This window comes from Taudactylus pleione, unplaced genomic scaffold (genome assembly GCF_031769625.1).
Source record: "Taudactylus pleione unplaced genomic scaffold, aTauple2 ptg000575l, whole genome shotgun sequence".
Lineage (NCBI taxonomy): Eukaryota > Metazoa > Chordata > Amphibia > Anura > Myobatrachidae > Taudactylus > Taudactylus pleione.
In genome coordinates, this window is record NW_028284977.1 from 556,938 (window position 1) to 579,955 (window position 23,018).

A 23,018-nucleotide genomic window follows, 5' to 3' on the forward strand; every position below is an offset into this window, starting at 1 on the left:
ATTTATTGCATAGAGAAATATTATTATTACCTTCCATTTGAAATATTTTGATTAAGCTGAGATAAATCTGTAAGACCCCTACAGAGATTGGTCAGAGACCCCCTGGGTGCAGCCTCTTCTGATGGCTCAGACACAAGATACCACCTTCATGGCAAGTTGACAAAGGCACATTGTGCAGTGATAACACAAAAGATCTTATAATGAGTCATGCCAGTTACATTGAGATTTGCGAATAACTAAAGGTAGTGTGTTATATATTGTTAGACAGCAAAGATTTGTGACAATTTTGTGATGAAAGCAACACATTATTGACTATTATTACTTATTATTATTATTATTATTATTATTATTATTATTATTATTATTATTATTATTGTAGTATAAGAAGTATATTTTATCTATACAGTGCCAGCGTTGTACTCAGCACTGTACACTGAGAAGGTGATAATACAAACTAATAAAAGACAATGACATGACACCGTCTTCCACCATTTGGTAATTTCAGGTGCATTCCTGGCACTGGGTATAGCTGCCTTACTGTAATTCATAAGCATTGCAATTTTTTATAAAAAAGGCTTTTTCTTGTTTAACATGTCATTGCTTTTATTTATTATTCACAACTTGACAAATTGGTATACTTCTGTTTTTTTCCTGTTGTGATGATCATACAGTAGTTTGCAATAAATAAATTAAATATATATGGAGAGAGGGGGAGAAGGACAACCTGTAATATATTAAGTACCAATTAATCTCAGCAAAATATTCCAATATATATACATACCATGTATACACTCGGTTAAGTGTATATAGCAGTCTTTAGCAGTCAGGGTATCCCATCAGGGTAGCCTTGGAAATCTGTTCACCACCAGACAGTATCACAGCTACCTTATTTAAGGAAAATAAATTGCCTCCATAGTTTGGTATTATTAAATGATTACATTTATTCACAAAAATTCCTCACACAAGTAAAAATGAAAAAAGGTGCTTATCTTAGTAGTGGTAGATTCCAATGGAGATGCGTTGTAAGACATATGCAAATAATTCCATACAGGAACATGAAGGGTAACCAAGTGGCAGAGGTTAGATAAGGAGCAAGGGACCCAACGCATTTCACCAGTTCTCTGGCTTCCTCAATATATATATATATATATATATATATATATATATATACACAGTGCAGCCAGAAAGTATTCACAATGCTTCACTTTTTCCACATTTTGTTATGTTACAGCCTTATTCCAAAATGGAATAAATTAATTTTTGTCCTTGAAATTCTGCACAATACCCCATAATGATAATGTGTAAAAATGTAATAAAAAAACACTAAGAAATTACATGTACATAAGTATTCACGGCCTTTGCCATGAAGCTCAAAATTGAGCTTAGGTGCACCCTGTTTCCACTGATCATCCTAGAGATGTTCCTACAGCTTAATTGGAGTCCACCTGTGGTAAATTCAGATGATTGGACATGATTTTGAAAGGCATACACCTGTCTATATAAGGTCCCACACTTGACAGTGCATGTCAGAGCGCAAACCAAGCATGAAGTCCAAGGAATTGTCTGTAGACCTCTGAGACAGGATTGTCTGGAGGCACATATATGGGGAAGGGTACAGAAAAATATCTGCAGCTTTGAAGGTCCCAATGAGCAAGGTGGCCTCCATCACCCATAAATGTAAGAAGTTCGGAACCACCAGGACTCTCCCTAGAGTTGGTTGGCCATCTAAACTGAGCTATCGGGGGAGAAGGGCCCCAGTCAGGGAGGTGACCAAGAACCCGATGGTCACTCTTTCAGAGCTACAGCATTCCTCTGTGGAGAGAGGAGTACCTTCCAGAAGGACAACCATCTCTGCAGCAATCCACCAATCAGGTCTGTATGGTAGAGTGGCCAGTTGGAAGCCACTCCTTAGAAAAGCACATGGTAACCCACCTGGAGTTTGCCAAAATGCACCTGAAGGACTCTCAGACCATGAGAGACAGAGATTGCACTCTTTGGCGTGAATGCCAGGCATTGTGTTTGGAGGAAACCAGGCACCGCTCATCACCAGGCCAATACCATCCCTAGAGTGAAGCATGGTGGTGGCAGCATCATGCTGTGAGGATGTTTTTCAGCAGCAGGAACTGGGAGACAAGTCAGGATAGAGGGAAAGATGAAAGCAGCAATGTATAGAGACATCCTGGATGAAAACCTGCTCCAGAGTGCTCTTGACCTCAGACTGGGGTGATGGTTCATCTTTCAGCAGGACAATGACCCTAAGCACACAGCCAAGATATCAAAGGAGTGGCTTCAGGACAACTCTGTGAATGTCCTTGAGTGGCCCAGCCAGAGCCCAGACTTGAATCTAATTGAACATCTCTGGAGAGATCTGAAAATGGCTGTGCACCGACGCTTCCCATCCAACCTGATGGAGCTTGAGAAGTGCTGCAAAGAGGAATGGGCGAAACTGCCCAAAGATAGGTGTGCCAGGCTTGTGGCATCATATTCAAAAAGACTTGAGGCTGTAATTGCTGCCAAAGGTGCATCAACAAAGTATTGAGCAAAGGTTTTGAATACTTATGTACATGTGAATTCTTAGTTTTTTTAATTTTAATTAAATTTGCAAAAATCTCAAAAAAAACTTTTAAACGATGTCATTATGTGGTATTGTGTGTAGAATTTTGAGGACAAAAACTTATTTTTACCATTTTTGAATAAGGCTGTAACATAACAAAATGTGGAAGAAGTGAAACATTATGAATACTTTCCAGATGCACTTTATGTATATATATATATATATATATATATATATATATATATATATATATATATATATATATATATATATATATATATATAAAATATATATATATATTCTTTAGGAAGCTTCATTTTTAGCTCAAGACAGTACTTGTATGCCCAACAATATGCAAGAATTGAGTGTTGGATAGAGGTTGGATAAAGGTTGGATGAAGGTTGGATAAGGGTTGGATAAAGGTTGGATAAAGGTTGGATAAGTGTTGGATTAAATTTGGATAAAGGTTGGATAATGCTGCATATACACGGGATGATTTTCCTGAATGATATGAATGGTAATGATATTGTTGAACGACATATCGTACATTTTTACGCAGTGAATGGTTGACTAACAACCAACAATGTGCATTTCTGCAAGGATGATAAAGATATTTTTCATCGTCCATGCATGCAGGCCAACTTGGATGATATTGTCAATTTTCCCTGGTCAAAGATGTGGCAGTATGACTCACTCAAAGATATCTATGAATAATCTTTGAATGATTTTTGATTGATCTATGAATGATATCTTTGAAAGATATCTTTGAAAGATATCTTTCAAGTCATTGGTGGTACACATCGTCCCTTGTGTATGCACCTTAAAGGTGCGTACACACTGTCCAAAACTAACTTTTACCAGGTGTTCCATTGTTGCCTAAAGTAATAGACTCCAGTCCAATACACTTAAGAATTTGTAATTTATTAATTAATTAAATAAATAGATCTAGCCCTTAACTGGGAGCGCATATCCCCCAGGGTTATAATGGAACAATAACAATGATTAACTTAATTACAGGGTTTTTTATATCTTTCTATTACAATCTTCATTTAATACGCACCCTTACATCCTAGAGCATCCTACATTATTCCACATTATACAAGCATATAACGACATTTGGCATATTCAAATATAACATTCATCAGATTGGACAATGTTTATTCTTGTTGCCTCGATCCTTTGGCAATCAAATAGAAAATAGATTCCTTTATATATTTATTTATTATTTATTTATTACAAGTTATTTATATAGCGCACACATATTCCTTTATGAGATGCTCTATCACTATATTTGGTCCGTATCTTTCTCTTAGCCCAGAATTATACATAAATGGTCAAGTTCTTGTATACTTCTTCAGATAAACACTTTCACAGGGAGTTGTCCTTAAAGACTCTCAACTCATTACTTAGATATAACTAAGTTTCATTATGCAAAAGCCATATTGAATTGCATGAGCTGTATTCTCATATGTAATTATGTAAAATATAATGTTTCATATAAACTAATCTTCCACAATTCGTAACGATTTTTGAACGATTTATCATTAACGACATTGTTATCATTAAGTCCTTTAAAAAATTGTTCAGTTTCAGGGCCAGAACGATGAACGATAACTACCAATGAGCGCTCCCATTTGTAGTTTTTAATTATCATTCATCGTCCATTCTGACTGTCCAACATGATTATTTCAGCCAAGCACAGCCATCTTCATTGCTGAAATCATTGACAAAATCGTAACCCATAACCCAAATCATTTTATTTTTCAAGGGGAAATCTGACGGTAAATCGTTAACAAAAATCGTTGCATACACAAATCGTTACGTGTGTATGCACCTTAAGTGTTGGATAATGGTTGGATAAAGGTTGGATAAGGGTTGGATAAGGGTTGGATAAAGGTTGGATAAGGGTTGGCTAATGCTGCATACACATGGGACAATTTTCCTGAACAATAATGATATAATTGAACGATATATCGTTCATATTGTTCAATTTTAGGCAGTGAACGATCGAACAATGACCAACGTTGCGCGTTCCCACATGGATGATAAAGATATCTTCCATCGTCCATGCATGCAGGCCAACTTGGATGCTATCATCAATTTTCCCTGTTCAGAGATGTGGCAGGATGACTCACTGAAAGATATCTTTGAAAGATCTTTGAACGATTTATGAACGATATATTTGAAAGATATATTTCAAGTCGTTGGTGGTACAGATCATACCGTGTGTATGCACCTTAAAGGTTGGATAAAGGTTGGATAATGGTTGGATAATGGTTGGATAAAGGTTGAATAAGGGTTGGATAAAGGTTGGATAAAGGTTGGATAAGGGTTGGATAAGGGTTGGATAAAGGTTGGATAAAGGTCGGATAATGGTCAGATAAAGGTTGGATAAAGGTTGGATAAAGGTTGGATAATGGTTGGATAAAGGTTGGATAAAGGTTGGATAAGGGTTGGATAAAGGTAGGATAAAGGTTGATGTCAGCCATAGCTACACGGATTGGGATATTTCTCTCCTCTAAAAACAATCATAAATTATGTTTGTTTTTTATTTATATCTCTGATCATTCCAGAGTCACCTCTACCATCCTTGCAACTCCAATTAGAAAATAATAGGGAAAATATAATGAACTAATGGCCTGATTCAGCACGGAGTGCACGCACATGCTAGCTGCAAAAATCTGCTAATTGGTTGCACGACCACCCCCCATCACCACCCACAGATCCTGTCAATCACTGAGTACTGGGTTTGCGTACTGCCTGTGATCGCTTGCACACTGCATCTTATATGCATTTGCAGAATGCAAACTATTGTCCGGGTACGTGTGCGAACACAGCCTTGCGATCCAACCTGAATCAGGCCCTAAATCCTCTGTACTGCGCAATAGCCAGCCAACTAGTTTTCCTTTACCTCTCGGGAATATTACTAGCGATGTGCGTTTTGATTTTTATTTTGGTTCTGGATTCATCTTCATGTTTTGGTTGTGGTTTAGGATTTGTATAAAATCAATTAAAATAAAAAAAGGCTAAAATGTCCAAAACCTAAACCCGAGTCCGGTTTTTAAATCCGAGATCCAATCCAGCAACGGATCTGAAACGGCACTCGATTTGGACCAGCTCACAAAAGTGAATCCAAACCTTGACCCGGTTCTAGTCGGAACCTCTAAATTTGGCTGTGTTTGGATATCAGAAATCCAGCTCCGCACATCTCTGAATATTACATTTGACTTTGTAACTAGATCCATGTTCCAGGCTGCAGGAACAATAACAGATGTGACTGATATGGAAACAGTCATTATTGGGACATCATTGGTTTTGCTTTTAATTAATGTTATTATTCTTAGATGGTTTCAAAAGAAAAGGGAATAATGGTTGTAGTGATGAGAAAGCAGATTTATTAATGTATTTAGAAGGGGTGAGCGGGCTCGGATTTCTGAAATCCGAACCCCCCCGAGCCCCCCCGATCAGAGGCCGATCCGAGTCAGGCTCGACTTTTCCCGCATGACTCGGATCTGAAATCGAGGCAAAATGTCATCATCCCGCCTTCCGGGTCTCGCGGGTTTTGGATTCTATATAAGGTACCCGCGTCAGCGCCATTTTCTCACTCGGCTGTGGAGAGTGAAGAGGGAGGGTGGGAGTTAGGGCTGTGTAGTGTAGTGTAGTGTAGTGTTGTGCTGTGCTGTGCTGTGCTGTGCTGCTGTTGTCCATAGGGGCTGTGTCCACTCCAAAGTCCTGTGTAGTGTCCCAGTCCTAAAGAGGTGCTGTAGTGTTGTCCAGGAGGTGCACTGTCCATCACGGGTGCTCCCCACAAGTGCAAAAAAAATAAATATTTTTTCTGTGTTTGTGAATTGTGTGCGCAGTAGCCGCACGTGCATCAACAAAGTAGTGCCAAGCGTGCGCCTGTGTCATAAGTAAAGGGCCAGCTGGCTTGATCTTTAAAGGTTGCTGTAACCCAGAAAATGGCACTCCAAACAAAATAAAAATATATTTCCTGTGTTTGTGAATTGTGTGCACTGTGGCTGCACGTGCATTAACAAAGGAGCAGCACCAAGCTTGCGCCTGTGTCCCATAAGTTAAGGGCCGGCTGGCTTGTCCATTAAAGGGTGCTGTAACCCCCAAAGGGCACTCCAAACAAAATAAAAAAAAAATATTTTTGTTTTTGTGAATTCTGTGCGCAGTAGCCGCACTTGCATCAACAAAGTAGTGCCAAGCATGCACCTCTGTCATAAGTAAAGGGCCAGCTGGCTTGACCATTAAAGGGTGCTGTAACCTCCAAAGGGCACTCCAAACAAAATAAAAAAATATTTTCTGTGTTTGTGAATTGTGTGCACTGTGGCTGCACGTGCATCATCAAAGGAGCAGCGCCAAGCATGCGCCTGTGTCCCATAAGTAAAGGGCCAGCTGGATTGTCTGTTAAAGGGTGCTGTAACCCCCAAAAGTCACTCCAAACAAAATGAAAAAAATATTTTCTGTGTTTGTGAATTGTGTGCACTGTGGCTGCACGTGCATCAACAAAGGAGCAGCGCCAAGCATGCGCCTGTATCCCATAAGCAAAGGGCCGGCTGAATTGTCTGTTATAGGGTGCTGTAACCCCCAAAAGGCACTCCAAACAAAATAAAAAAAATATTTTCTGTGTTTGTGAATTGTGTGCACTGTGGCTGCACGTGCATCAACAAAGGTGCAGCGCCAAGCGTGCGCCTGTGTCCCATAAGTAAAGGGCCAGCTGGCTTGTCCGTTAAAGGTTGCTGTAACCCCCAAAGTACACTCCAAACAAAATAAAAAAATATTTTCTGTGTTTGTGAATTGTGTGCACTGTGGCTGCACGTGCATCAACAAAGGAGCAGTGCCAAGCGTGCTCCTGTGTCCCATAAGTAAAGGGCCAGCTGGCTTGTCCGTTAAAGGTTGCTGTAACCCCCAAAGTACACTCCAAACAAAATAAAAATATATTTTCTGTGTTTGTGAATTGTGTGCGCTATGGCTGTACGTGCATCAACAAAAGAGCAGCGCCAAGCGTGTGCCTGTGTCCCATAAGTAAAGGGCCGGCTGGCTTGTCCTTTAAAGGGTGGTGTATCTCCCAAAGGGCACTCCAAACAAAATAAAAAAAAATGTTTTTGTGTTTGTGAATAGTGTGCGCAGTAGCCGCACGTGCATCAACAAAGTAGTGCCAAGAGTGCGCCTGTGTCCTATAAGTAAAGGACCTGCTGGCTTGCCTGTTAAAGGGTGCTGTAACCCCCAAAAGGCACTCCAAACAAAATAAAAAAAAAAATTCTGTGTGTGAATTGTGTGCAATGTGGCTGCACGTGCATAAACAAAGGAGCAGTGTCAAGCGTGCCTCTGTCTATTAAAGGGTGGTGTAACCCCCAAAGTGCACTCCAACAAAAATAAAATATTTTCTTATGTGTTTGTGAATTGTCTGCACTGTACGTGCAATCCCAAAGCAGCAGCGCCAAGCGTGCGTCTGTCTGTTAAAGGGTGGTGTAACCCCCAAAGTGCGCTCCACAAAGAATAAAAAATTCTTCTTTTTTTTCTGTCTTTGTGAATTGTGTGGGCTGTAGCTGCACGTGCATCAACAAAGGAACAGTGCCAAGCGTGCGCCTGTGTCCCATATGTAAACAGCCGGCTGCCTCATTTCTTAAAGGGTGGTGAAACCCACAAAGTGCACTAGTCTCCAACAAAATAAAAAATTATTTTCTGTGTTTGTGTGCGCCTTAACTGCACTTATATATCAATATAACATAAATGGAGGACCAAACTTTCTCCGATAAAAATAAAATAGGGAAAGGTCAAGAACCACTTCCTCCTAGTGCTGAAGCTGCTGCCACTAGTCATGACATACATGATAACATGCCATCAACGTCGTCTGCCAAGGCCGATGCCCAATGTCATAGTAGAGGGCACATACAATCCCAAATGACAAAGTTCAGGAAAACGACCTTGAAAAAAACATTTAAATTATCTAAAGAGCTAGGGGTGTGCACCGTCAACTTTTCGTGTTTTGTGTTTTGGTTTTGGATCTGGATCTTTCTTCGTGTTCAGGATCTGGATTGGTTTTGCCAAAACCACCCTTCCGTGTTTTGGGTTCTGGATTTTGTGTTTTGGATCTGTATTTTTTTTAAAAAAAAACCTAAAAACAGCAAAAATCACAGAATTTGTGAGTTTCTCTGCTTCTATGCTATTATTAACCTCAATAACCTTAATTTCCACTCATTTCCAGTCTATTCTGAACACCTCACACCTCATAATAGTGTTTTTATGTCCAAAAGGTTGCACCGAGGTAGCTGGATGACTATGCTAAATGACACGAGTGGGCGGAACTAACACGTGGCCCATCTAGGAGTGACACTGCAGTGGCAGACAGGATGGCAGTTTGAAAAACTAGGCCCCAAACAGTACATAATTCAAAGAAAAAAAAGAGGTGCAAGATGGAATTGTCCTTGGGCCCTCCCACCCACCCTTATGTTGTATAAACAGGACATGCACACTTTAACAAACCAATCATTTCAGTGCCAGGGTCTGCCACACGACTGTGGCTGAAATTATTGGTTCGTTTGGGCCCCAAAAAACAAGCTGGCAATTAATCTGTCCCTGCACAAACTGGCTCTACGGAGGCAAGATGCCGTCCAAATCCTCCTCATCCACCGATTCCTTGGATAAAACAGGAAAAAGGGATTTAGGTGTCCCTGGACTGCTTATGGTCTTAGCCAAAGTTTCTGAACTTGACAGTAACTTTTTATGAATGCACTACAGGTGCCGTATAAGGGAGGATGTTCCCAGGTGGTTAACGTCCCTACCCCTACTTATTTCACCTTTACATATGGTACATATGGCAAGACAGTTGTTGTCCGGATTTGAATAGAAATATTGCCAGACCAAAGAGGTGGAATGTTTGGTCTTCTGCCCAGGCATGACCGTGATGGGCTTTTTCATCCCACAGACAACAACTGTCTCCCCCGGAGCCTGATTTAAACAAACCACATCACCATCAGAATCCTCCTCGCCAACTTCCTCCTCAGCGCCAGCTACACCAGTATCCTCATCCTGTTGTACTTCAACAGTGACATCTTCAATTTGCATATCAGCAAGTGGACTGTGGGTGCTCCTTTCAGCAGTTGCAGGGGGCATGCAAATGGTGGAAAGAGCCACCTCTTCCCGTCCAGTGCTGGGAAGGTCAGGCATCGCAACTTGGACTCTCCTTGGGGATTTGTGATATCTTCTTAGAACGCACAGTTCTTCGCTGTGCTTTTGCCAGCTTAACTCGTTTGATTTTTTTAGCGGGAGGAGGGCTTCCATCGTCATGTGAAGCTGAACCACTAGTCATGAACATAGGGAAAGACCTTAGCCGTTCCATGCCACTCCGTGTTATAAATGGCATATTGTCAAGTTTACGTTTCTCTTCAGATGATTTAAATGTTTTTTTCAAGGTCATTTTCCTGAACTTTGTCATTTGGGATTGTATGTGCCCTCTACTATGACATTGGGCATCGGCCTTGGCAGACGACGTTGATGGCATGTTATCGTCTATGTCATGACTAGTGGCAGCAGCTTCAGCACTAGCAGGAAGTGGTTCTTGACCTTTCCTTATTTTATTTTTATCGGAGAAAGTTTGGTCCTCCATCTATGTTATATTGATATATACGTGCAGTTAAGGCGCACACAAACACAGAAAATAATTTTTTATTTCGTTGGAGAGTAGTGCACTTTGTGGGTTTCACCACCCTTTAAGAAATGAGCCAGCCGGCTGTTTACATATGGGACACAGGTGCACGCTTGGCACTGCTCCTTTGTTGATGCACGTGCAGCTACAGCCCACACAATTCACAAAGACAAAAAAAAGAAGAATTTTTTATTCTTTGTGGAGCGCACTTTGGGGGTTACACCACCCTTTAACAGACAGACGCACGCTTGTCGCTGCAGCTTTGAGGCTGCAAGTACAGTGCAGACAATTCACAAACACATAAGAAAATATTTTATTTTTGTTGGAGTGCACTTTGGGGGTTACACCACCCTTTAACAGACAGACGCATGCTTGATGCTGCTCCTTTGTTTATGCATGTGCAGCCACATTGCACACAATTCACAAACAGAAAATATTTTTTTATTTTGTTTGGAGTGCCTTTTGGGGGTTACAGCACCCTTTAACAGACAAGCCAGCCGGTCCTTTACTTATGGGACACAGACGCACTCTTGGCGCTACTTTGTTGATGCACGTGCGGCTACTGCGCATGCAATTCACAAACAAAAAAACATTTTTTATTTTTTTTTGTTTGGAGTGCCCTTTGGGGGTTACAGGACCCTTTAACAGAAGAGCCAGCCGGCCCTTTACTTATGGGACACAGGCGCACGCTTGGCGCTGCTCCTTTGTTGATGCACGTGCAGTCACAGTGCACACAATTAACAAACACAGAAAATATTTTTTTATTTTGTTTGGAGTGTACTTTGGGGGTTACATCACCCTTTAACGGACAAGACAGCTGGCCCTTTACTTATGGGACACAGGTGCACGCTTGGCACTGCTCCTTTGTTGATGCACGTGCAGCTACAGTGCACACAATTAACAAACACAGAAAATATTTTTTTATTTTGTTTGGAGTGCCCTTTGGGGGTTACAGCACCCTTTAATGGTCAAGCCAGCAGGCCCTTTATTTATGACAGAGGTGCACGCTTGGCACTACTTTGTTGATGCAAGTGCGGCTACTGCGCACACAATTCACAAACACAGAAAATATTTATTTTTTTTGCACTTGTGGGGAGCACCCCTGATGGACAGAGCACCCCCTGGACAACACTACAGCACCCCTTTAGGACTGGGACACTGCACAGGACTTTGGAGTGGATACAGCCCCTATGGACAACTGACTGCACAACGCAGTACAGCCAGCCCCTATGGACTTTGGAGGAGTGGGCACAGCCCCTATGGACAACAGCAGCACAGCACAACACAGCCAGCCCCTATGGACTTTGGAGGAGTGGACACAGCCCCTATGGTCAACAGCAGCACAGCGCAGCACAGCACAGCACAACACTACACTGCACTACACTACACTACATAGCCCAGCCAGCCCTATCTCCCACCCTCCCTCTTCACTGTCCACAGCCGAGTGAGAAAATGCAGCTGACGCGGGTACCTCATATAGAATCCAAAACCCGAGAGACCCGTAAGGCGGGATGATGACGTTTTGCCTCGATTTCAGATCTGAGTCAGGTGGGAAAAGTCGAGCCTGACTCAGATCGGCCTCGGATCGGGGGGGCTCGGGGGGACTTCAGAAATCCGAACCCGCTCACCCCTAATTTTGCCGCATACGCATGTGCAGACGGGAGACAGTCACCCATAGTGTATGTCCACGGCTTAGCGTCCGGGTCTGAATCGGGTCCTGAATTTGATAACCACTGCTGTAGAGAATCCTAGGACTTGTGTATTCCAAGCCTGGTGGCAGCTATATTGTATGTTCCAAATGTACTACAAATTACAAATCAATCAGGATAAACTGCATATTCCTGTGGTATAGAGAAAGACTGCTGAACATTTGTCAAATGATCTGGTGATATTATCAATGACATGATACCAGTGGCATCACTTACCTTATTTGCACCTGGTGTGGTAGTCGATCTGGGGTGCTTGTTGCGAAGCCATGGCCACTTGTGATTAACACTGTTGGGGGCGTGACCGCATGTTACCTCCCCCGTCCTCTGCACTCAATGGCCAGGGGAGAGGCCAGGGCCATCTCTTCCTTTGGGCTTGTTGGGCAGTTACCCAAGGGCCCGAAGCTTGTAGGGGCCAACCAACCCGCTCCCCACCAGCTGCGGCCAGTTGGTAAATTTGTGATATTTTTATAAACCGGCCGCCGGTGCACTGTATTCTGATCTAACCTCCCCTACCCCATCCCCCCCCACCCCTCGGTGACGAGTACTCACCTCAGTCCCAGTTTCACTTCATCCGCCGGCTTCAGACCAGCCTCTCTGCATGTGTGGGAGGTCTGATGGGCATGCAGGAGGGTTTAATTTTACTGACCATTTACATTTTTTCCTGTGAATGTGTTGGTAGGGGCCCCAGTGCATTGCTTTGCCCAGGGCCCACACTGCTGTTAAGACAACCCTGGGAGAGGCTAGGGGCTGCCCAGTAATTGCTGTGCTGCCCCGCTGAGTTAGCCCTGCCCAGCGCAGCAACTGCTGGACAGCCAACAGCCTCTCACTGCAGTGTGGCAGCTCGGAGGGGGTGACACCAAAATAGCAGAGCAGCTTGGATGGTGTCACCCGGTGCGGCCCGCACCCCACGCCCCCCCCTTGAGACGCCAGTGCACGATACTAACTTTATAATAATTAAGGATGTGAACAGAAATTAATCAACACCATTGATAATTAATCTATTTTTTTATAAAAAAAAGGAAGAGATAAAATAAAAATAAGAAACTCTCTGGGGCACTAAAATAAATCTATACAATTAGTATGCAGCAAGTTTTTGCTAAATAGATCAACATGTTCATATGAGACCAATCATATTCAGTTGTAAAAAAAAAACATTTGCGTACGATACTGTACAGCTATGAGCCCCAGTATTGATGAGTATTTCACCTACAGCAATTATAGTTCCCATAGCATGCCCTGTGTTCACCAGAACTTGCTGTTCCCAGGGATTAAGCTCTAAAGCTGGGTACACACTAATTGACTGGCCTGACGATTGATAAATGCATACTAACTTACCAGTCGTCGGCACCATTTAAATTTTCCCGTCTAATTGAGCTGTCGCTCATTGGTGGGTCCCTGCATCGGCGGATCACCCGTGCTTACCAGAATATTATCTTTCAGATATATCAGCCATCTGCTGTGCTGCAGAACCAATCCAATATGTCTGTGAACAATGTCATTCACAGACATATCGGGTGTACACACCGACCGATGTACTATAGATATATCGGGTGTTCCATGGAACGGCCGATATATCTATCAGTGTGTACCCAAGTTGTGATAACTTATCAGGTGAAGTATCTCATGAGATTGGTATAAATAATGAAATTACATGTATGTGCCAGTCCACGTTATCAGAGAAGACAACTCAGATGAAACACCAATGTAATCATCAGGCATTGTACAGGTTGGTATGTAGGAGATTGTTAGGCCACCGCATAAACAACCCAGCAGTCAAGTTGCATGAAGGATGTAATACAGCAATACAGCCAGTAGAGATGTGCGCCGACCCCCGTGTTTTGGTTTTGGATCTGAATTGGTTTTGCCAAAACCTCACCTTTTGTGTTTTGGTTTTGGATCTGGATTTTTCTTAAAAAATCATAAAACATCTAAGATCACATAATTTGGGCCTGTTTTTGTTCCTACAGAATAATTAACCTCAATAACATTTATTTCCAGTAATTTCATATCAATTTTGACCACCTCAGAATACTATTTGCTTCATCTAGTTAAGGCCAAAAGGTTGCATCCAGCTAGCTGGCTGACTAAGCTAAGTGACACATTGGGCGGCACTAACATGTGGCAGTTCAGCTTCTAATTTCCAACATGAATACAGTGTGGGTTGGATACACCAATAGTGCACTTACTGTGACAGCAGTGTCAGCAGAGTGAGGGTTGCTTGCGGTGTCCTCAGTACATGGAGTTGCAGTGCTGTGGTGCTGGCAGTGTTCTCAGTGAATGGTACCAGCGGTGTTGGCAGAGTGGGGTGCCAGTGGTGTCCTCAGTGCAGGTTTCCTGACTGTGTTGGCAGTGCAGGGGTGTTCTCAATGCAGAGTGCCGGCGGTGTCAGCAGAGCATGTGTGCTGACAGTGTCGGCAGTGCAGGGGTGCTGGTGGTGTCCTCAGTGTGGGAGTGTTGGCAGTGTGGGGGTTGCAAACGGTGTCCTCAGTATGTGGGGCAGCAGTGCAGGGGTGTCAGCAGTGTCAGCAGCAGTGGTGTCGGCAGTGGGGGGTGCTGCCAGTGGGGGTGCCGGTTTTGTCAGCAGTGGGGGGGGTGCGGCAGTGTAAGGCGGCGGGGGATAGCGGGCGCCATCTTCTTCTTCAGTGTTCATTTTCAAAGGGCTAATCGCTGATTGGCTGAGAGCCGTGACAGATGGCTCTATCAGCCAATCAGCGTTAAGCCTGCACAATACAAAACCTTGTGACCCGACAACGGGGTCACAAGGTTTTGCTCGGGTGAGGGGTCCGGGGCAGGCAGGGAGATCCGAGCATTGCTCGGATCGCCCCGGATCCCTGAAATTCGTGTGGGTTCGGATCTCTGAGATCTCTGTAAGTTTATTACATTTTTTGCAAAAAGATAGTCACAATGCCTCAAACAGTGCATAATGTAAAGAAAAGAGGTGCAAGATGGAATTGTCCTTGAGCCATCCCACCCACCCTTATGTTGTATATTAAAAAGGACATGCGCAGTTTAAAAAAAAACAATCACTTCAGTAACAGGGACTACCAATTATGTGGCTGAAGTAATTAGTTTATTTGGGCCCCCACAAAACAAGCTACCAATGGGCATATGGCAGCTAACAGTGTTTTTGTTAATGATGGGTTTAAAGCAGCTAAGCTAACAGTGCTGTCAATGATCTCTAGAGTGGCAAGATGTCATCATCATTTTCATCCTCACCCTCATCAGTGATTACATCATCTTTACACAATATTAATTTATCTCTGCGAAAATCCACCATTACAGAAGTCTCTGTACTTTGATGTAATTGGTGGTAGAGGTCTTCCTCTTGGAATTTATAGTCCATTTTGATGAACATCATCTTTTCCACATGTTGAGGAAGTAACCTCCTATGCAGATCACTGACAGGATCCAAGCTGTGCTGAAAACTCTTTCATAGTACACACTGGAGGGTCGACAGCTTAAGTAAAATAAAGCCAGTTTATGCAAGGGCCTCCAAATTGCCTTTTTTCCCTCCCAATAGTCAAAGGGACTGCCTGAAATGCCTATTGTACACTGTCATTAAAACAATCCTCCACCATTCTATGAATGGTGACCATATCAGATTGCATTACAATAGAGGTGTCACTATTTTTTGGCAATTTTTTTAGACTTTTGTTTTGACTAATGCGCATCACCATTGGGTCTCATGGGAAAGCTCAGTTATATTTGCTGGCAGCCATAGTTGCCAGAAAAAGAGGATATATAATTGTGTCATCTGCCACTTGAGATAACAACTTGCTCACCAGGAGCTCTTTGCATCTCTTAAGATCTGTATCAGTTGGAAAGAAAGACATAATGTATGACTTAAACCTGGGATCAAGCATGATTGCCAAAATGCAGTGATCCAATTTTAAGATGCTGATGACCCTTGAATTCTGGAGAAGTGAATAAATGACTTGATCTAAAAGTCCAACATCTCCTCCTTCAGTTTCTCATGCAACTTTTCCTAAAGTCTAATTAGGGGAAATCACTTGACTCAATCTGACAATGTCTGAACTAATTTCATAGGTGACTCTTCAAATGGTTTCATCACTTTGCACAACATGGAAAGTATTCTCCACTGCATTGTATTACGGTACATTCCCCTTCCTCTCCCTATGTCATGATTTGTTCTGTAGGTTTGAATGGCTTGTTGCTGTTCCTCCAATTGCTAAAGCATATAAAGGTTGGAATTCTACCTTGTTACTACCTTTTGCTTCAATTGGTGGCAGGGAAAATTTTACTTGTCTTGTAGCCGCTGCAAACTTCTACACGCAGTTGCTAAATGGCGAAAAAGTTTTCAGGCCACAGACATTATCTCCTGCAAGTCACCTTTTAAAAAAAAAAAAAATTCTGCACCACCAAGTTGATTGTGTGAGCATAACATGGAATGTGTTTGAATTTACCTATCTGTAATGCTCTCACAATATTTGTGGTGTTATCAGAAATTACAAATCCTGGGGAGAGTCCAAGCAAGGTAAGCCATTTTTATATTACATCACTAAATTTTTCTAACAGGTTGACCCAAGTATGTCTCCTAGTGAAGCTGGTGATACAGGGAGTAGCCTTCCTAGGAATGAACTGTGCTACCAACTGCTGATACTGTTGAAGGTGATTCACCCTCCTAGTGAGCTGTCACAATCATGTAATCTTTTGTTTGTCCATTACCACTTGACCACATATATGTGGATAAGTGGACAGTGGGTACAATGACATTTTGTAGGCCCTACTACATGCTGTCATGAGTTATACAGGGCATGACTGGAGGGGGTGGTCTGCCTGTATTGTCTGTCATCAATAGTCCTGTTCTTGTCCATCACACAGGATAATACATGAAGCCCCATCACCTGCTGTCATGTGTTATACAGGGCATGACTGGAGGGGGTGGTCTGCCTGTATTTCCTGGCATCAATAGTCCTGTTCTTGTCTATCACACAGGATAATACATGAAGCCCCATCACCCGCTGTCATGTGTTATACAGGGCATGACTGGAGGGGGTGGTCTGCCTGTATTGCCTGTCATCAATAGTCCTGTTCTTGTCTATCACACAGGATAATACATGAAGCCCCATCACCCGCTGTCATGTGTTATACAGGGCATGACTGGAGGGGATGGTCTGCCTGTATTGTCTGGTATCAATAGTCCTGTTATTGTCCATCACACAGGATAATACATGAAGCCCCATCACTTGCTGTCATGAGTTATACAGGGCAAGACTGGAGTGGATGGTCTGTGTGTATTTCATAGCATTAGTAGTCCTGTTCTTGTCCATCACATAGGATAATACATGAAGCCCCATCACCTGCTGTCAAGCTTTATACAGGACATGACTGGAGGGGATGGTCTGCCTGTATTGTCTGGTATCAATAGTCCTGTTCTTGTCAGTCAACTGGAAATCTCAGCCAAGTGGGAGAAAAAGAGTTGTGAAAATGATGAAATATATTAGAATCCTGGACTGAAAGTGAATGAAAAAAAAAAATAAATCAAAAATATTTACACCAATTCTGAGTGTCTCAGTCTAAAATTTCACTTCAAAGAATTGTTAAAAATTTACAGGTAGTATGATGTATAACTAAGTTTTATAATAAGAATTACATGTTTTGGTTGATGTTGTACATTATAAACCAGTGGGTGTCCTGATGTTTGATATGATCCATTTACACTTTTCCGACCTGTGTAAAAATGTGGACAACACACTGTTGAATGAAAAATCAATGCCTTCAGCAGTATGGAGAGGGTATACAATCGGGAAGCCGGCCGCCGGAATACCGACAGCCGGCTTCCCGACTGCTTTATCCCAGTGTGGGATAAATGACTGGTGTCATTTCCCCGATGCGAGCGGACAGCCACGGGGGGGGGGAGGGTTAGGTTTAGGGCACCCGGGGGGGGACTTAGGGTTAGGCAACCCCCTGGGAAGGTTAGGGTTAGGCTAGGGGAGGGAGGGTTAGGGTTAGGCACCCCCATGGGGGACTTAGGGTTAGGCACCCCCTGGGGGACTTAGGTTTAGGCAGTGGGGAAGGGGGGGTTAGGCACTTACAGGGGGGATAAGGGTTAGGCACTTGGGGGGAGGCACCCCTAAGGAGGGTTAGGGGGTTAGGTTAGTTTCTACTTACCTTAGCGACGATCGGGATTTCCAGCGCTGTCAGGCTTCCGGTACCGGGAACTCTGCTTTTGTCGGCCAGGCGCTGCTGGGAATCGAACCATACCGATTCCATGGAGAGCTGCCCCAGACTGTTGGAGGCATTAGAAGCCTGTAGATGAGGGTGAACATCGGACCTTAATGAAGAAATATTCTATGATTATGTATTCTCCCAATTTAGACACCAAAATAAAATGTTATGAAAAGTGTTATTATATAAAAATATACAATATAATAAACAAATGTGAAAACTCTATTTTATTTTTTTCCAAACCTTTTATTGTCTGTTATTAATCTGGATGAAAGCTCACCATGAACAGTGACAAATATACAGTATGATATAAATAACTACTAAAGGTGCATGCACACGTAACAATGCTTTGAACGATTTAACGATAACAGCGTCGTTATCGTTCAAAAAATCGTTGATTTTCTGAGTTATAACAATGAACGATAATCATTCATGCGCGTTCCCGTTTGTAGTTTGTAGTTGGTAGTTCATCGTCAATTTCTGACTGACCAACTTAACTATTTTCATTAAGGGAAGGTACATTTTTTGTTCATCATTGAAAAAATCATTAAAAAAATCGTTCACTTTTTCAAAGGAAAAATTGCATGAAAATCGTTCACTAACAAAATCGTTACGTGTGTATGCAGCATCACTGTCTGATCAATGTGGTGTCAAATGTTTACTAATAATTTAATGGCAGTATACAGACATACTGTATATAAATCAGGTCTTATGGTAATACAGATTGTGTCTCCCATATCCAAATATGCCAAAATACAGAATTTTCTGAGCGCGACTGAGATAGTGACATCATTGCTTTCTGATGTTTCTTTGTTCACAAACTTTGTTTAATATACAAAATTATTAGAAATATTGTATAAAAATTACCAGCAGGCTGTGTGTATAAGGTGTATAGAATGAGCTGCAGGCTGTGGGCTTCATTCTGAGCAGCTCGTAAGCGGCCGCTCGTTCGTTCTGAGCGATGGTCGCACATCTGCGCACCAAAAATCGTGTGCTCGCAATATAGCGAATGCCTGCTAATTTGAGTGACAGGATGAGGCGTATGTGGGTGGTAACATGGGAAGGTGTTTGAAAACGGGGAGTGGAAATCAGAACGCAGGCGTGCTTAAAGGTCAAAACGGGTGTTTTAAGGGTGTGCATAATTAACAAAGCAGCGTCATCGACCACGTCAGTGGGGTGTTTTGTAGTCAGAACTGCTCGCATGATTGCGGTAGGAAAATCCAACCACAAGAATAGCGAGCAGTTCATACACTGTTCGATGTACTCGATTAATCTAATAAATAGTGGACATGACGTATGATGCGAGCGACCAGGGGGCGTATTTTTTAAAAAAAACGACCGCATGTTTTGTTCGCTCGTTCAGACATAGAGGCGTGAACAGACCGCAAAGAGCGAATGGTTTATTTAAATAGCCAGCCCCTATTTCTGAACGAGCGAGCGCAAATAGCGTCCGGGTCTGAATCAGACCCTGTGTGTATAAAGTGTATAGAATGACCTGCAAGCTGTGTGTGTATAAGGTGTATATAATGACCTGCAGGCTGTGTGTATAAGGTGTATATAATGACCTGTAGGCTGTGTGTATAAGGTGTATAGAATGAGCTGCAGGCTTTGAGTATAAGGTGTATATATTGAGCTGCAGGCTGTGTGTGTATAAGGTTTAAATAATGAGCTGCAGGCTGTGTGTGTATAAGGTGTATAGAATGATCTGAGGACTGTGGACCTCATTCAGAGCCGATGCTATTTGCGGACGGTCGTTCTGATAAAAGGGCCGGATATTTAAATTAAGCGCTCGCTCTTTGCGGTCTGTTGACACCTCTATATCTGAATGAGCGAACAAAACATGCGGTCGCTATTTTGGAAAAAACGCCCCCCGGCCGCTCGCACCATACATCATCTCCGCTATTTATTAGATTAATCGAGTACATCGAACGGCGTCTGAACTGCTCGCTATTCTTGTGGTAGCATTTTCCTACCGCAAACATGCGAGCAGTTCAGACTAAAAGACAACCAAGTGACGTGGTCAATGACGCTTCTTTGTTAATTATGCACACCCTTAAAATGCCCGTTTTGACCATTTGGCATGCCTGCATTCTGATCTCCACTCCCCGTTTTCAAGCACCTTCCCCTGTTACCACCCATAAACGCCTCATCCTGTCACTCAAATTAGCAGGCATTCGCTATTTTGCGAGCACACGATTTCTGACCGCACTGACTGGTCGCGCATGCGTATTACAACTAGGGATGTGCAGGCTCGGATAGGTTCGAGTTTGCTCGCTGAGTTCGCATTTTTCCCTCCAAAAAAATGGAACTGTCATCTTGCATGGACAAACATCATCATTCCTGAATTTTTGGCCAGGATTGATGATGTTTGTCCATGCAAGATGACGTCTTGCCTCTTTCTGAGTTCCGTTTTTTTGGAGGGAAAAATCCGAACTCAGCATGCAAGCTCGAACCTATCCGAGCCTGCACATCCCTAATTACAACCCATACACATGCGCAGATGTGTGAACATCGCTCGGAGTGAGCGAGCGGCCGCTTACGAGCGGCTCTGAATCAGGCCCTGTGGGTATAAGGTGTATAGAATGAGCTGCAGGCTGTGTGTGTATAAGGTGTATAGAATGAGCTGCAGGCTGTGTGCGTATAATGTGTATAGAATGACTTGCAGGCTGTGTGCATATAATGTGTATAGAATGAGCTGCAGGCTGTGTGTGTCTAAGGTGTATAGAATGAGCTGCAGGCTGTGTGTGTGTATAAGGTGTATATAATGAGCTGCATGCTGTGTGTGTATAAGGTGTATATAATGAGCTGCAGGCTGTGTGTATAAGGTGTATATAATGAGCTGCAGGCTGTGTGTGTATAAGGTGTAGATAATGAGCTGCAGGCTGTGTGTGTATAAGGTGTATATAATGAGCTGCAGGCTGTGTGTATAAGGTGTATAAAATGACCTGCAGGCTGTGTGTGTATAAGGTGTATATAATGACCTGCAGGCTGTGTATGTATAAGGTGTATAGAATGAGCTGCAGGCTGTGTGTGTATAAGGTGTATATAATGACCTGCAGGCTGTGTGTGTATAAGGTGTATAGAATGACGTGCAGGCTGTGTGTGTATAAGGTGTATAGAATGAGCTGCAGGCTGTGGGTATAAGGTGTATATAATGACCTGCAGGCTGTGTGTATAAGGTGTATAGAATGACCTGCAGGCTGTGTGTGTATAAGGTGTATATAATGACCTGCAGGCTGTGTGTATAAGGTGTATAGAATGACCTGCAGGCTGTGTGTGTATAAGGTGTATATAATGACCTGCAGGCTGTGTGTAAGGTGTATAGAATGAGCTGCAGGCTGTGTGTGTATAAGGTGTATATAAAGACCTGCAGGCTGTGTGTGTATAAGGTGTATAGAATGACGTGCAGGCTGTGTTTGTATAAGGTGTATAGAATGAGCTGCAGGCTGTGGGTATAATGTGTATATAATGACCTGCAGGCTGTGTGTATAAGGTGTATAGAATGACCTGCAGGCTGTGTGTGTATAAGGTGTATATAATGACCTGCAGGCTGTGTGTATAAGGTGTATAGAATGACCTGCAGGCTGTGTGTGTATAAGGTGTATAGAATGACCTGCAGGCTGTGTGTAAGGTGTATAGAATGAGCTGCAGGCTGTGTGTGTGTATACGGTGTATAGAATGATCTGCAGGCTGTGTGTATAAGGTGTATTTATTGAGCTGCTGGCTGTGTGTATAAGGTGTATAGAATGAGCTGCAGGCTGTTTGTATAAGGTGTATATAATGAACTGCAGGCTGTGTGTGTATAAGGTGTATAGAATGAGCTGCAGGCTGTGTGTATAAGGTGTATATAATGACCTGCAGGCTGTGTGTAAGGTGTATAGAATGAGCTGCAGGCTGTGTGTATAAGGTGTATAGAATGAGCTGCAGGCTGTGTGTATAAGGTGTATATAATGAGCTGCAGGCTGTGTGTATAAGGTGGATAGAATGAGCTGCAGGCTGTGTGTGCATAAGGTGTATATAATGAGCTGCAGGCAGTGTGTATAAGGTGTATAGAATGAGCTGCAGGCTGTGTTTATAAGGTGTATAGAATGAGCTGCAGGCTGTGTGTGTATAAGGTGTATATAATGAGCTGCAGGCTGTGTGTGTATAAGGTGTATATAATGAGCTGCAGGCTGTGTGTGTGTATAAGGTGTATAGAATGACCTGCAGGCTGTGTGTGTATAAGGTGTATAGAATGAGCTGCAGGCTGTGTGTGTATAAGGTGTATAGAATGAGCTGCAGGCTGTGTGTGTATAAGGTGTATAGAATGAGCTGCAGGCTGTATGTGTGTATAAGGTGTATTGAATGAGCTGCAGGCTGTGGGTGTATAAGGTGTTTAGAATGAGCTGCAGGCTGTGTGTATAAGGTGTATAGAATGAGCTGCAGGATGTGTGTGTGTATAAGGTGTATAGAATGAGCTGCAGGCTGTGTGTGTATAAGGTGTATAGAATGAGCTGCAGGCTGTGTGTATAAGGTGTATAGAATGAGCTGCAGGCTGTGTGTGTATAAGATGTATAGAATGAGCTGCAGGCTGTGTGTATAAGGTGTATAGAATGAGCTGCAGGCTGTGTGTGTATAAGGTGTATAGAATGAGCTGCAGGCTGTGTGTGTATAAGGTGTATAGAATGAGCTGCAGGCTGTGTGTGTGTATAAGGTGTATATAATGAACTGCAGGCTGTGTGTGTATAAGGTGTATATAATGAGCTGCAGGCTGTGTGTGTATAAGGTGTATAGAATGAGCTGCAGGCTGTGTGTGTATAAGGTGTATATAATGAGCTGCAGGCTGTGTGTATAAGGTGTATAGAATGAGCTGCAGGCTGTGTGTGTGTATAAGGTGTATAGAATTAGCTGCAGGCTGTGTGTGTATAAGGTG

The 23,018-nt window shown here is 42.8% G+C and overlaps 1 protein-coding gene across 1 annotated transcript in view; it reads left to right on the forward strand.

Annotated features, from left to right (window-relative positions):
* The window catches only part of LOC148481523 (vomeronasal type-2 receptor 26-like), a 48,170-nt gene that overhangs the window by 19,978 nt on the left and 5,174 nt on the right, over positions 1–23,018 (forward strand). The gene's annotated exons all lie outside the window — the stretch shown is intronic.